The sequence below is a fragment of the Panthera leo genome, chromosome B4 (assembly GCF_018350215.1).
Source record: "Panthera leo isolate Ple1 chromosome B4, P.leo_Ple1_pat1.1, whole genome shotgun sequence".
NCBI lineage: Eukaryota > Metazoa > Chordata > Mammalia > Carnivora > Felidae > Panthera > Panthera leo.
In genome coordinates this window covers 33825977-33843079 of record NC_056685.1, presented here as the reverse complement: position 1 = coordinate 33843079, position 17103 = coordinate 33825977, and the positions used below count along the sequence as shown (strand labels likewise).

Genomic DNA, 17103 nt, shown 5'->3' with positions numbered 1-17103 from the left:
CCTTGTTAATTTCCCAAGGACTGAGTTTCTATGTAGAAAACCAAAATCATTCTGCCCATAGTTTTGTACCCAGTGGTCCAAAATTTACCTCTTAGAGTTATCCAGAACCAAATTAGCTCCTCTCTTTTACAGAACAACCTTCCAAATATCTATCTACACATTCTACACATCCCTACACATTCTCCTTAGTTCCTTCAACTGTTTCTATTTTGACGGAGTTTTCAGTTTCTTCACCTTTTTTAGCATTCTTTCACAAGCTCCTATCATTAAGTCTACACCCATCTCATCTGCCTTTCCTCCTGTGACAGTGAACAGACAACTATCCACCTGCCTATCTAAAGCAACCCTTCATCTGTGCACCCAATCCCACCCCCTCTTACTCAACAACACTGCCTCCCTTTTATTGGTCTCCTCTCTCCTACATCAGCCCCATCCTCCTCCAAATTGAGCTATTTCCATCAACGTAAAACCTCTCATCTTTAAAAAACCTGCTCCGTCCCATCTCCTCTGACTAACTTACTCCACTCCCAGAAAGAACTGTCTGTTTGAGGTTACAACTTTCTCTTCTCCTACTTTTTAAAAATTAAGTAATTAATTAATTTATTTATTGGGAAAGCACAAGCAGGGAAGGGACAGAGAGACCGGGATAGAAGACCTGAAGCAGGCTCTGTGCTGACAGGCTGACAGCAGCAAGCCCAATGTGGGGCTCGAATTCACAAACCACAAGATCATGACTTGAGCCGGAGTCAGATGTTCAACCGACTGAGCCAACCAGGTGTCCCTCTCCCACTCTCTTTTGAACCTACAGCAATTAGCTTCATCTCCACCACTCCAAGGAAATGTCTCATCAAAAACATACATGATTTTCACACTGTCAAATCCAACAGTCAACTCTCAATCCTAGTTTCCTCAACCGATCTACAGATGAGTCATAGCTGATCACCCCCTCTTTTTCACCTTTAGAACATCACTCTCTTGGTTCTCCTCTTGCCTCACTAGCCACTCCCCATATCCTCTACTGGTCCCTCACATATCACCATCCGCTGCATGTTGAAATGGCCACGGGATCACTTAGTCTTTGGGTACTCTTCTCAACCTACATCTACTCCCTAAACACCAGTGGCTTTAAAATTTTTTTAATTGTATACACAGTTACCTCTCTATAAATATATAATTTTTAAAAACTTTCACAAGATACAATCTACCCTTACTACTGAGATATTCTGATGTTTTCTATTCCATTTATTTAAAAAAAATTGCTGATCCCCACTGAACTGATTTCATGACCCATTAATGAGATACAATCCACTTTGAAAATTCTCCAGACCCGTGGCTTTAAGTACCATTTTATAGTAGAGATAGTTGATGACACTCAAATATTTATTTTCTCCCTTCTGAACTTGTATAACCAATTGCTTATTTGACATTTCTACTTGGATATTTGACAGGCAACTCAAACTTAACATACACAAAACCAAGCTTATGGTTCCCATTCCTACCCTCAGCCTGCTTCTTCCTTAGTATTCTGCATCTCAGCAAACGACACCACCATCCACCTAGTCACTCAATCCAAAAACCTTGGAATTATCCTAATTTCTGTCACATCTCAGAGTCAATTCCTCAGCAACTTCAGTCTATCTTCAAAATACAGCCCCAATCCAACCATTTTTCATCATCTCCTCCTCTACCACCTTCATCAAAGTCGCCATCATATCTTACTTGGATTACTACGATAGCTTCTCTCAGCCTCCACTGTCCAAATCCCGCTCCCCCGTCACCGAATATTTTCCATATGGCAGCGCTAGTATTCACTTAAATGTTAGTCAAATCCGGTGACATACCTCTGCTCCAATGGCTTCCCACCTCATTGTTAAATCCAAAGTCCTTACAAAGGCCTATGATAAGGGCTTGAGTGACCTGCTCCCACTCCCAACTCCTTGTTTACGTCCTATCACTCTCCCCTATGCTCCTTAGGCTCTAGCCAGACTGGCCTCTTCCTGTTCATCAAGCACCTCCAGCAGGCTGCCATCCAGAGTCTCTGCCCTTCCTGTCTCTTTGCCTGATGATCTATACCCAGAAGGCTACATGGCTTCTTCCTCACTTTCTTGAGATCTTTGCTCAAGTACCACCTTATTAGATAAGCCCTTCCTGACCACTTACATGAAAGAATACCAGTCTCCTATCACCCTTTATCCCCCTCACCTTGCTTTAATTTGCCTCTTTGCATTTGTTATCACTTGATAAGGTATATGACTTATTTGCTTATTGTCTATCTTCTCCAGCATGTAGGCCTAACTAGAAAAGTAAAGAGCTTGACTGAAATGTACCCTAAACTGTTGACACATACTGTACAGTAGAACACCAAAGTCTTTTTATTACTGATGTACTGTTTCTAAAATATGTATCCCTCACCCTATATTAATGTGCTTTGTTTTCAAGACCCATCAGGATCTTTTAACTACTTTCACTGAATTTCATCTTGTTTGACTCAGCCAGAGCCATGGCTTTGGCTCCCATCTTAGTGAAAATGCAAACATTTCTACAAGGCCTTATAACAGTGCTTCACAAATTTTTGGTCTCAGGATTCCTTTATACTCTTAAAAATACTGAAGGCCCAAAGATCTATCCATATTTAATGTATTTGAGATTAAAACAGAAAAAAATCTCAATACTTATGAACTCATTTCAAAATAACATTCCATTACACTGCAACATAATTAACATATTAAAAAAAAACCCAAATATTTTCCAAAACAAAAATTTAGTGAGAAGAGTAATGTTTTACATTTTTGCAAATCTCCTTAATATCTGGTTTATGAAGACAGATTCTCAGATCTGCTTTCTGCATTCCATCTGTTGCAACACACACATATCATGTAGCCTGTAGAAAACTCCATTGTACATTCATGAATATACAAAAGTGGAAAAGGCAAAGAAGGTCATCTTTGTATTATTGTGAAAGTAGTTTTGACCTAATGGACCCCTAAAATGGTCTCAGGGGGCCCTGACAAGATCTTACGTCATCTTCTCACATCCTCTACTGCTAACCCATCTTGCACTTCCCCTCGGCCAGACTAGCCTCTTGCTGTTCCTCAGACACACCAGACACACACCTCAGCCTTTGCATTAGCTGCTCCCTTTGTCTAAAATACTCCTCCCTCAGATCATTCATGCATTCAAAAATACTGAGCATCTATTACATGCTGAGTACTTTTCTAGGCTCTGGAACAATACAGTGAACAAAGGGAAAAAAAAAAAAAACAAAAAAAAACTCTGCCTCCAAGGGCAGAAATCTTCTAATGGGAGCTGACATGAACACAATTTACTCTCTTACTACTCTTAGGGATTTATCCAAATATCATCTTTTTCATGTGGCCTTCCCTGACCACGTTCTTTAAAACTGACTCCCCGCCCTGCTTACCTTCTCTTCTTGGTTTTCCCCGAAGCACAACCTGACATACCATAAATGTTATTTATTCATTGTCTATCATTCTCTCTAGAATGTAAGCTCTATCAGGGTAAGGATTTTTGCCAATTTATTCACTGGCATATTATTGTGCTTAGGGAAGTGCCCAGTTCATAGCATGTATACAATAATTATCTCTTGAATGAATAAGTGGATAGGTAAATAAACTTCTCCAGCCTGCCCAGACGTCTGAGGATTGAGGCAGAATTCTGTTAGGATTTGAGACATAAGTCATATCAAATGAAAATGGATTGAGTGTCTGTATGCAAGCGCCATCAGGTTGGGAGTTCTTAGGAATACACACACAGAGATGAGGGAATCCCACAAGGCAAATCCAGGTGGCTTCTACCCTCTGGTCCTCTGGATTATCTGCTCCTTCTTCATGACCACTATTTGCTCTGGGCCTGCCTTACACATGCTCTGCCCAGCAGGCCACTGCACCCAGCTGAGGACCTGTTCTTACCAGCACTAGAGGAGAGGAGGACAGGAGCCAAGACCTGGAGACAGCTTTGTTTTCAACAGCCAAATAGGTTCAAAGTAACTGCCCCCTATGAAAAGAAACTAGTTTCTAGAAAAAAAGAGTGGTATCAGTGTCATGAAATGCTATATACAACAGCCCCCAGCTCACTTCCCTAGAGGGGTAAGTGAAGGACCCGTAATATTTTTAAATCCAAGTTATACGTGTTTTTTAAAAATCTGTATCAGAAAACCATAAACCTGTCTTAAGCCCAGGATGTCTGAAAAGCCAGCACTTCTTCACTCAAGACAGGATAACAAAGGGGAGCCGAAGGGTTATTGTGCATTTCACTATTCACCAGCTTCTGATAAGGTTGCCTAGAGATTAGGTGGAGAGGTAGGGAGGCAAATAAAGACAGATAGCTAGATACTTGAAATACCAGCTTTAGAAGTGGAATGAAGATGGGGCAAAAACAACTCTTCTGAACTGCTGGAGAGAAAAAAAAGTCAGCCGTGCAGACTGATGTGGCTATGTTGCACCATCATGTCCAACCATAGGTGGGGTCTGGATCCTGCCCAGCAATTCTTTCACGGAACCCACACTGGTTCCTGTACACCTGGCTCTGTGTTCTCAGGTCCCCTATTCCATCCCCTCTTTCATTCCCAGTGCCCTCACCTTTCACATTGTCAAGAAAAGAGCAAAAGATGCCCTCACCATCCTGCTCCCCCGTCTCAGAGAAAGTTTCCACCAGCCAGAGGCTGTCCAGGCCATCCCCTGGGTTCTCCTCTGAATCTGGCTCCGTCTACTAGCATACATTTTTTTTTTTCCATTTCAACCATTTTTAAGTGTACAGTTGGTGGCATTAAGTACATTCATGTGTTGTAAAGCATCATCACCATACTACCAGCTTATTTCTTCTCCTTTAACCTGCCAATATGCTGGAGTCTCTCTCATCTTAATCATGTCCCCCTCTGTCTGTCTGTCTGTCTGTCTGTCTCTCTCTCTCTCTCTCTCTCACACACACACACACACACACACACACACACACACACACACCACTTAACCTGTATGCCCTTTAATCTACCAACCTCTCCCTCTTGCTTTCGTAATTGAGCCTCCCGAAAGAGCAGTCTACTCTTTTGTCACCACTTCATGACTCCTTAATGACTCCTCTGTCCATCTTTTCATTCCTTTTCCAATCCGGCTTCTGTCTCCATCATTCCACTGAGGTCGACTATGGCTTCCTAATTGTGAAAGGCTCAGACACTACAACCCTTATCTTACTTGTTCTCTCTCAGTAGCTCTTCCTAGATTCTGCCCCTTCCTTGGTTCTGTCTCCTGCTTCTCCTACTACTATTCTCATTGTTGCTCAGCTCTCTCAAGTGGCTCCAGTGACCATCGGCCCCTCTCTTTCATAAAATTGGATGGCCCTTAAACTTTTATCTTTTGTGACCTTGCTCCTGAGGTCCAAATGCTATTAAACATCTTCACTTTGACATCCCATATTACCTCAGAGTGAAGAGTCCAAAACTGCTGTTCTCTTTCCCCCAATTCACACCCTCTTATACAGTCAAATGCCACAACCATCCACTGACCAAATGGAAATCTGGGGCCATCTCAGACCCTTCTCTGTCTTCACCTCTCAATCTGCTCACCAAAAGCAAAGTCCCATGGATTCTAACTCTCTAGGTCCTCTATTTATAGAGTTCATTTCCCTACCATTATCTTGGTGAAAGCACCCATGATTTCTACCTTGGACTATTTACAATAGCCTTTTAATCTTAAATCCCCTCCAATCCATCTTCCATGAGTGCCAAAGTGTTCTTGTTTAAGAGCAAATATGATTCTTTGCCTCTAATGTGATCCTGTTGCAGCTCTCCACTGTCTTTAGGAAATAATCCAAACCATCAACAAGGTTCAAAAGGTCCATCAAGATCTAGCACCAGCCTTATTTCCTACCCTTCCAAACACAAAACATTTTCTTTAGTCACACCTGCAGTTACTGGGATATACCACATTCTTACGAGCCTCATCAACTTTGTTCATGTCATTCTCCTTCACCTAATACGTCCTTCCTCCCCACCCCCTGTCCATTTGAAATTCCTGTTCATCATTCCAGACTACACTGAAATGACCCTACCTACCCAAACCCCCTGCCAAAGTTAATCACTTCCTCTTCTGTGTTCCTTCTCACTTTGGTACATACTTCCCTTTCAACAGTTACCAACAGTTCTGGAATTATGTCCATGTCTGCCTACCCATTACTCTTGTAATGCTAAGCTAGTAGGAAGAATAATTCATCTTTACACTTGCACTTATTACACATGCTAGTGGAAAAGCAAGTGCGAGGAAAGAAGGAAAAAGACAAATGAGAGGCTTACTTGGGACACAATGTTTAATATCACAGAAGCATTCAAAAGAAGAAAAGGTATTTGTATGACAATTAGTTTGTTATTAACTTGTTATTGATTTAGGGTGTAAGAGAAGGATACCCTAAAAGTGGTCAAAGCTGAGTTCCTTAAGGCATCTCTGCACAGTTCCTGATTATAAAAAGGACAACTACTTTCAAGTCACATCCCAGAATGATATTTACCTTTTTCAGATACTAAATGATCCCTAAGTCACAGAAAATGTCCATTTTTTAAAGCTCCCAAAGTTAGAGTCTAAAGAAAAAGCAGTCACCAGATGCCCCATAGGGTTCTTGGAGACAGGAAAGGGGAAAGAAGGATGAAACAAAGCAAGTAAAGCATCCACTCTTCTGAGAAGACTGGCTATAACACAGGAGTGGTAAGATGAAGCTGTTTCAGGAGGTTGACAGCTAATAAAGGAAAAAGGTCTTAATTCTCCAGCAAGGTAGATGTGCCCCCTCCATCTCAACTCCAAAGTGAACCAACTAGGCCTGCCTTGACTCCAGGCCACAGAAAGGAGTGGGGCTACCAGGCTCCAAGGCTATGGTTTTTCCAACTATTTTCATGGAAAAAACTTCAGTTTGTTCTCTTCAAAGCAGAAATAAACTGAGAGGGCTAATCTTTTTTTTTTTTTTTTTTTTTTTACACTCAAGTTAGTTAGCATATAGTGTCATAATGATTTCAGGAGTAGAATTCAGTAGAACCCTACATATGACACCCAGTGCTCATCCCAACAAGTGTCCTCCTTAATGCCCCTTGCCCATTTAGCCCATGTCCCCACCCACAACCCCTCCAGCAATTCTTAGTTTGTTCTCTATATAAAGAGTTTCTTATTGTTTGTCCCCCTCTCTGTTTTTATATTATTTTTGCTTCCCTTCCCTTATGTTCATGTTTTGTATCTTAAATTGCACAAGTGAAGTCATATATTTATCTTTCTCCGACTGACTACTCTAGCTTAGCATAATACACTCTAGTTCCATCCACGTTGTTGCAAATGGCAAGATTTCATTCTTTTTGATTGCCGAGTAATACTCCATTGTGTGTGTGTGTGTGTGTGTGTGTGTGTGTGTGTGTGTGTGTGTGTACACACACACATCTTCTTTATCCATTCATCAGTCGATGGACATTTGGGTTCTTTCCATACTTTGGCTACTGTCGATAGTGCTGCTATAAACACTGGGGTGCATGTGTCCCTTCGAAACAGCACACCTGTATATCCTTTGGATAAATACATAGTAGTGTAATTGCTGGGTCATAGGGTAGTTCTATTTTTAATAAAAATTAAAAATTCATCAAAAAGAGGAACTTCCATATTGTTTTCCAGAGTAGCTGCACCAGTTTGCATTCCCACCAGCAGTGCAAAAGGGTTCCTCTCTCTGAGAGGGCTAATCTTAAATCAAAGCCCTATAGAATATACATTCCCTTCCGAATTAGCTTAAAAGAGTATGGGGGACTTAGGCATAATTTCCCCAGCAAAACAGAAGTTCTCTCTCTCTCTTTCTTCCTTCCTTCCTTCCTTCCTGGACTTAGGCATAATTTCCCCAGCAAAACAGAAGTTCTCTCTCTCTCTCTCTTTCTTTCTTCCTTCCTTCCTTCCTTCCTTCTTTCCTTTCCTTTTTTAGAAACAGAAGTTTTTTCTGCATCAAATGCTGAAGGCCAACCCCTCACTCTACTCTGATTCTTGTTGAGCTCTGACATCAGATGATCACTCCCACAGCTGTATCTCTAACTCCTTCACATGGTAAAGAGTCCATTTAGTTAGAAATGAAACATCCAAAGAAAGCGGATAACAACAAGCTTTTCTTTTTTATGTTTAAGGAATAATACAAATTCCCCAAGCTATACTCTGGCAGGCTCTTGAAAGTATATAGCCCACAACTGCTCTCTACTTACCCCGTCCCCTGCCCTGGGGATGACCCCCAACCCTGACCAAGGGGGTGCTGAAGTACTGCCGAAACATTAGTTTCTTTTCTCCCAAAGACCAATCATCAAAAATCAACTGCCATGAAACCTTTGGGTTCCAAAATTCCAATTGCTCTGGGCTCAAAGCCAGCCCAGAAAAACCTACCAAAGTTTTTCTATAGAAGACTAATTAATCTTATTTCATTGCCAATGAGTTTAGGTGGTATAGCCCCCAAAGGGCCTAAAAGCTATATTCCCCATCCACCCTTGTCCCAAAATGCCAACAGCTAATGGCCAAGAGGCCCGGTGCTGCCACCAGGCATCATTCTCTGGTTCAGCAGCAGCAGTTTCTTTCAGGTTACAAGCTGTTCCTTGCCGGCCACCTGATTTTCTAAAACCCTTGCCTAATTTATTACAGACGTAGGACTACCATTAATTGACCTGCTGGCTCTGGCACACACAGAAGGTAAATGTTTTGGCTTGTTCCATGGACTGAAATCTAAAATCTGAGAGAACCCAAATGCTCCCTAGGGGATATTACAAAGTGCCACTTATGCTTCACCCTCTCACCATTTGGCTTAGGCAGATGCAACTCCAGGGAAGCCATCCTTATGAGGAAGGGAACCAAAGGATGCCATCTGCCCTTTCACAAACTGGAAGACTTCTATCTATGCCTGTAGCCATGAGTCAGGACCACTCAATACCAAGCATTATAAGCTGATGTGGGTATATCTCACCCTCTGGGGAACCTCGGGTTCCCCTTTTGAGTATACCACCTTTAGAAATATCACTCACTTTGGGATAGAAAACAAGTGAATGTATTCTGTTCAACTTAAATACATAATTGATCCAGACACTGGACATTACAGACATAAAGACTTTGTGTTAAAAGACTCTTAATTAAGCAACCTTATATTTCAGGAGACATCTGACTGGAAGCCCCAGAGCACTTCCAAGTACAGTGTGAGGGCAGTAGGAATTCAGTAAGTTTCACACTAGGATGACATCAAAAAGGGGCGGGGGGGAGGGGTGGCGCCTCTTTTTGTGTTTTGACTGCCTACCTCCCATGGGGTAATTTAACACACTTGTTCATATTAAAGCCTCAATTCCTGTTAGTAACAGCAAATTTGGTTTTTAACAACCTAGTGTGTGACAAGTGCTGACCCATAACAGTGAAGGTGGACAAGATCATTGCCAATATGAAGCTTATGGCTCCTGAAGAGAAAGCTAGTAATAATCAGCGAACCAAACTTGTTTCATATTACTACAATCCAACTGGGTAGAGTGGCATTTGGGGTGAAGGCAGGGAAACTTTTTACCTCATTTTCAATCATCTAGACAATCTGGGAAAGAAAGCAAAAGAGGGTAAAGAAGTTAGAGAATACACAGATAACTGGAATCATTAGTTAACCTTCTCTCCCACTGAATTTTCAAATGGAACTGTCGAGAAATGGTCATAATCCAAGATTATAGTTTCACTGAAATACCCTGCTTATCCTGTAACCCAGGTGTTAACAGAGCAATAAAATGGCCCAACAGCAAGGGAAAATAAGAGACACCAGATCAGAATAAACCACAAACTGAGTAACTGGCCTCTGGGCCCTAGAGAGCCTGAGCTTCTCACCTTTTAGCCTGGCAAAAGAAACAAAAATGGGCTGGGCTTATTCCTGGTAGGTAGCCCAGCCAAGTTAGGCAGGAGAAATGGTGCAGTGCTCAGGATTGGAGGGGATGTTTTTCTAGACAACTCTGGTGAGGTATAACTTACATACACTAAGAATTCACCTGTTGTAAGTGTACAATTCAATGATTTTTAGTAAACTTACCAAGCTATGCAATTACCACCACTAAATCCAGTTTCAGAACATTTCCATCACTTCAGAGGGGGTTGGTTTTTAATAACTCCCAAACCCGAAGATGATTCTCGTTTAGTCAGGTTTAAGAGGCTGATGGATATGAAGAGGTTAGTATCCATTTGCTATTGCTGCCAATTCAGCAACATGAAAGGAACTCTGAGCAAGCCACAGAAAGGCAGTCACAGCCATCTTGCCTGAAAAGTACTTGGCTGGGCTTGGCTTGGAGACCTGGAAACTTACACAATTTTTTTAAAGAAGTAACTAATACGGAGAATAATGCTTCCCAAACTGAAATGAAGAATCCCTTAATCTGTTTACATCTCCTGGCACCCTCCCCCAACAATGTCTCAGTAGCACTACTGCACAAATCTCTTATCATCAGGACAGATTTTGAGTGCTACAGAAAAGGAATCAAACACATTTCAGTTAATCTTGAAGCAGGCACCATCACTTCTTCCTGACAGCTGCGTGCTTTCAAAAGCACAGTGTAAAATAATGGGTTGTGAACCCCAAATCCAATAATTTTCCAAATCACCAATCAAATGAAAGAAATAATTTCATAATTTATGAAAAAAAATGCTTTGACCATTTTTAATTTTTTTTGTTTATTCATTTTTCAGAGACAGAGAGAACACAAGCAGGGGACGGGTAGAAAGAGGGAGATACAGAATCCGAAGCAGGCTCCAGGCTCTGAGCTGTCAGCACAGAGCCTAATGTGGGGTTCGAACTCACAAACCATGAGATCCTAACTTGAGCCAAAGTCAGATGCTTAACCAACTGAGCCATCCAGGCTCCCTTGACCATTTTTAAAAACATAAATATATAGGCACCTTAACTGATGTTACCCATGGGACTGCAGGGTTTTACAGATGTCTTTTAATGCTGAGAGGTTGTCGGCCAGAAGCTGTCAATTTTTCTTCATGTGCAGAATAAAAACAAAAGAAGCAATGAAGGGACAGTAGAGTCAGAAAATTAGAACAGGTTAGAAGACTAAAGGTCTACAACTTCCCAATACACAAATGAATTGCTCAGAAATGAAATACCATCCCCTGAGTGCATTTTACCATACTCCCCTTCCGCACCCCCGGATGTGCATGCCCTCCTATAGCTAGCCTGACTTGGGAGATGGAATACCCCAAGAAAGAAGTGTGACTCCATGAAGAGCAACCAGAAAGCCAATCCCGCAAAAGACAAAGGATTATACAACTGCATTCTCCTCCCCTGGTTTCTCTCAGGACACCCCTCTGACTTCTGCCACACTTATAAATACAAAGAGCACCCAGGATTCTGTCCTTGGACCTTTGCTCATTTGTTTCATTTTGTACCATTTTTGTAACTACCTCCTGGACATCTCCATCAGAATATGTTAGGTTACCTCCAACTCAGGTGCTCAAAACAGAACTCTTCATCTTCTCTTCCAAAGTTGGCCCTCCACCTGAACTGCAACCCTACTATAAAACTGCCACCCACCAAAGCCAGAATTCCAGGTGTCCACCCCCACGTCCGTCTTACTCCCCAAGTTCTTCTCATTGCTGGAAAAAAGGGAGATGGGGACTATTCTGTGCCAAGTACTGCAGGGAATGCAGGATAGTACAAGATATGTTCCTATTTGGTCTTCCTAAATATGTCTCCCATATACCCCTTTCTTTTCAAATTAATTGTCTTGAAGTTCCTTATCTCTACGTAGATTCCTACAACAGTGAAGATGCACATTTAGATCTCCTAGATGTACATCCTGCCTCAAGGTGGGTTCTTTCAAAAATTTTATTTATTTATTTTTAAAGCCACAGGATTTGAGAGGCTCCACCACTTATTTTTTTAAAGATTTATTTATTTATCTATCTATCTATCTATCTATTTATTTTGAGAGAGAGTGTGAGTATGCATGAGTGGGGTAGGGACAGAGAGGGGGGGGGTGGGGAGAGAGAATCCCAAGCAGGCTCCTTGCTGTCAGCACAGAGCCCAACATGGGGCTCGAACTCATGAATTGCGAGATCATGACCGGAGCCAAAATCAAGAGTCAGACGCTTAACCAAGTGAGCCACCCAGGTGCCCCCATAGCCAGGTTTCTATCCTTAGCTTTTAGGAGAGTCAGATCCACAACAAACATTCAAATCTTCATGGAATGAATTAAATTTTGGTTTGTAAGTATATTCTTTGAATGCTCAAGATAACTAGTACTTTTAAAAAGCAGCAGAAGGGGTGCCTGGAAGTTAATTGCTAACTTCCAATCCTGCACTATATTAATTCCCTGAGAGAAAAGCAATAAACAACTAAATTTTTTCCAAAGGCTTTCCTCTTCAAAGGCACCTGAACCCCCATCTGTTCCCTGCTTCAGAAGAAACATTCCTCATTAAAACCAAAGGGCTATTTGTAACTGAGAAAAGTCTCATATCTAGAATATGTGAAGGATTTGTACAAACCAGTAAGAAAGATACAGACACCCAATGAAGAATGGGCAAAAGATCTGACCAGGTACTTCATGAAAGATATCCAAATTGCCAAAAAGCATCTGAATACATATCCAAAACCACACTGAGATACTATTATGCACCCATTAGAATGACTAAAATTAAAGACTGATAATACCAGGGGTGGTCAAGTATGTAGAGCAGTTGGAACTCTCAGATGCTCACAGTGTAAACTGGGACAACCGCTTTGGAAAACTGTTCAACAGTAGTTCTTGAAGCTAAAGATACATTTAACCATAAAGCTCAGAAATTCTATTCTTGGGGATACATCCAAAAGAAATAAATTCTATGTTGACCAAAAGGTAAATACAAGAATGTTTATAGCAGCTTTATTCATAATATTCCCAAACTGGAAACAACACAAATGACCAAAACTAGCAATAAGAGAAATAAGTAGCAGTTATATTCATATAATGGAATACTATGCAGCAGTGACAAGGGATGAACTACTGCAACAGGCAGCAATACAGATGAACTCATAGATCAATGGTGAGCAAAGAAGGCAGACACAAAAAAAAGATCATTTTGCATGATCCCATTTATATAACAATAACAAACAAATGTAATTCAAATCTATGGTGCAGAAGTCAGTCAAAATAATGACTGGGAGTGGTGTGGTGGTGTTACCATCAGGGAAGGGGTGAGAGGGGGGCCTTTGGGATCCCCATCTAGATAGTGCTGTGTCAGCTTGGTTGAGCTGGGAATTATGTTCCCCAGAATCCCCAGTTAGGGTTCCAAGTTAGAGGTGGCCAAAAACTTGCATGAGATTTAGAAGATGGAATTGAATTAGTGGCCATTACTCTCTGAAGGTCTTAGTTGTCAAATGTGGTAATGGACAGAGACAAAGGTGCCTGGCAGGTTCCAGCAGGTCCTTACTCTCCTCTACGCTACTCACAATCTGACCCAACAAGAGCCCAAGGCCCACCACCAGACACGTGGCTGTGGACTGGAATGGATAGTAGCTTCCCAAAGGCAATGACTTCCCACAAAGCTCTCCAGGAACTTCTCTTTGGTGGCCCTGCTCCAGAAATGGACACGGCAAGCTTCTCAGACTTCTCTGTAGTCTCTGACTTGTCCTTTCATGCTGATGCTTCAGGGAGACTGGTTAGTGACTCTTCTCTGACTCCAATACCCTAATCTGGACCTTCACATTCCCAACTCTTCCTTCAAATGTATGTCTAATTTCTACAATAAATCCTTTATTCCCTCCCACACACCTCAATTCATAGTGGCATGACTCCCAAATGAACCCACTCAGATACATACAAATGTTTATATATGTAAAAATTTGAGTTGTAAACAAAAAAAGTCAAGCTGTACACTTAAGATTTGTATACTTCAGAACATACATTATACCACCATTAAAAAAAAAAAAGTCAAAAAATAAACCAAAAAGGGCATCTCTTCAGTGTCCTAAGAGAACAGTAATCTAAGGGGGCACCCAGCAGCATACATGAATGAAATCTACTCTATGCCTCACATACCAAGGAAGAACCTGACACAGAGCTGGTTGGCATGAAATGGGAATAGACAGCTGGGAACCCAATGGGTGCGGCCTCTGACCAGAGCCAGGGCAGTATACTTTATAAATAGCAAATAGGACACATGCTCCCTGCCTGGCAAGCTATCAACTCCCTGGAGCCAGTTCCATAGTTCAGAGTAGTTTTCTCTTTTGAAGAGACAGATTCACCAAATTCAGTGTGCACCTGAACGCACATTTGAGTTTAGGGTCTCTAAATGGGTATGAAAAAGACAAGTGGGGGAAGGGCAGAAATGAGACACAAATCCAGCCTGTGGCATTTAGAACCTGCAATCTGGTGGTGCTATAGCAGTCTCAGGTATAGATACTCCTCTGCATCTGGGTCTACCCACCAAAGAATGAGATGTATATCTGGGCATTCCCAAAGTAGCTGTTTTCCAGGCAGAAGTCTTGCCTCCTTTCACTTCATTCATCAAATTATTTATTGAGTGTGTGTGGTATATATCAGGCCCTAGGCTTGGCATTAAATTTACATTGGGGAATGAAAACAGTGCCTGCCCTTGGGAAATTTACTGTCTAGTGGAGGATATGGACAATAAACAAGTACGCGAACAAGCATATAATTACAAAATGTGAGTGCCAGGAAGGAAATGTACAGGTTCCTTGACTTAGAATAGGAGGGGCCGTAAGGTAAGTTGGTCATGGAAACTCTTATGAGCAGGTGACTTAAAGCAGAGGTCTGGACAAGAAGAGGGAATAGCATGTGCTCAGTCTTGAACACTTCCACAGGTTTTCTCTCTAGCTGATTCTTAATGTCATCTTCCTCTAAAAAAAGAGTGGAATGGTGTGTGTCTATGGACTGCTCTCAACCCCACTGCCATGTAGGCAGCACTTCATGCTTCTTAAAGCACTTTCACATAAGTCATCCTACTTACTCCCTGCACAATTCTATGAGTACAGAAGACAGATTCTAATACCCCCCTCTTGACAGACAAAATAGGAATTGAGAGAGATGAACTAACTTGTCCTGAGTCACACAACAAGCTACCAATGACACCATAGTTCAATGGTTAAACTGTCTCCATTATCTCCTTTTGCTTCTTTACAACATACTTTTAAGCAAACCAGAGAAATATCCTCGAACTCTTCTACTCTCGGTCTTTCCAAGGACTCATCAACCCTCCAAAGATAGGATTTTAAATTTGATAATGCCAAAGTCTAGCTTTCCCCCCTCAACTTCACTCCTATACTGACTGTAAAGTTCAGCCCAAAGCAGGGGGAAAAAAAAAAAAAAAAAGATGATCACTATCAAAGACAGACTGCTTATTTTACCATATCCCACACTGACTTCTATCATAGCACCTATAAGGTTTAATTATACTCCAGTATATTGCTGCCTGGGTTGTTCATCGGTTAAGGATCCAACTCTTGATTTTGGCTCAGGTCATGATTTCCCGGTTCATGAAACCAAGCCTTGCATTTAGGCTCTGTGCTGACAGTGAGGAGCCTGCTTGGGATTCTCTCTCTCCCTCTCTCTCTGCCTCTTCCCTGCTCATGCATTCTCTCCCTCTCACTCAAAATAAATAAACATTAAAAAAAAAAAATTATACTCCAGGGGCACCTAGGTGGCTCAGCCTAGGTGGTTGGGCATCTGACTTCAGCTCAGGTCACGATCTCGCAGTTTGTGAGTTTAAGCCCCACATCAGGCTCTGTGCTGACAACTCAGAGCCTGGAGTCTGCTTTAGATTCTGTGTCTCCCTCTCTCTCTGCCCCTCCCCCGCTTGTGCTCTGTCTCTCTCTCTCTCTCAAAAATAAATAAACATTAAAAAAATAATAATTAAAAAAATTATACTCCAGTATATATGACTCCAGTTTATATCATAAACTGTATAAATTTACAGTATAAATTATGCTCCAGTATATATAAACTGTATATATATAATATATATATACGTATATATAATATACATATATATATAATTATACATATGTATATTATATGTATAATATGTATATATACATATATAATATATATAATATACATATACATATACATATATATTATACATAATATACATATACATAATACATAATATACATATACATATATAATATATATACATAATACATATATACATAATATAATATACATATATATAATAATATATATGTATATATACATATGTACATGTGTGTATATATGTACGTATATATGTACATATATGTACATATATACATATATATGTATATATACATACATACATATGTGTGTATATATAATATAATATATATAATATATATACATATATATACAATATATATATAATTATATATATTATAAACTGTATAAATTTACAGTATAAATTATACTCCAGTATATATAAACTCCAGTTTATATGACTCTCTCCCAGATCTGTAAGCTTCTAGAGGCAAGGAGCATGTCCTATTCCCAGCATTAAAGCAGCTAAGATAGGAGTAAACCAAACAAACTTTAAAAACTCCATATATTCTCTTCTCCCTCTTGTGAATGGTTACAGCAATCAGATTTCAAGCTAAGAGTAAGATTTTATAAATACTCTCTGCTTTGGAAGGAGGAGTCATCTCTTAAGAAGTTTGGTCGTCATTTCTTATTGATTATAATAACTGTCTCCATTTATTGAACTTTCCTATATGCCATGCATTATGCTGGCACTTCACAGAAATCTTGCGTTTGGTCCTCATAATAACCCTGTAAGACCTCTTATAATTCTCACTGTGCAATAAGAAAACAGAAAATCAGATAATTAACTTGTCCAGCTAATAAGCTAAAAGATGGTAACACTCAAACCCAGGAATGCCTTACTCTAAAGCTCAAGTTATCCCACCTCCTCCCAAAGAATCCTAATGCATCAAAAATGGAACACAAGTTCACACTTCTGCAGAGAGACCAGAGCACCCAATGAGAAAGGAAGTAGTTATGAACTTTAGATATTTAATGTCATCATTTATTTCATCACCAAGATCAGCAGGGTTCAGCTCCACACACTACTGAGGAACAGATTCCTGGGGTGGGGGTGGGGGGGTGGG

General features: G+C 40.7%; 1 protein-coding gene across 2 annotated transcripts in view; it reads right to left on the bottom strand.

The window, feature by feature from the left end:
• Positions 1 to 17103, bottom strand: part of MICAL3 (microtubule associated monooxygenase, calponin and LIM domain containing 3) — a 205499-nt gene that overhangs the window by 131109 nt on the left and 57287 nt on the right. The window contains exon 1 of one of the 2 annotated variants that reach the window (XM_042945385.1): positions 3930 to 3981. The exons of the other annotated variant lie outside the window; for it this stretch is intronic. The gene's annotated coding sequence lies outside the window, so the exon portion shown is untranslated. Of the gene's footprint in view, positions 1 to 3929; positions 3982 to 17103 lie in introns of those variants that run through there. 2 annotated transcript variants of the gene reach the window in all.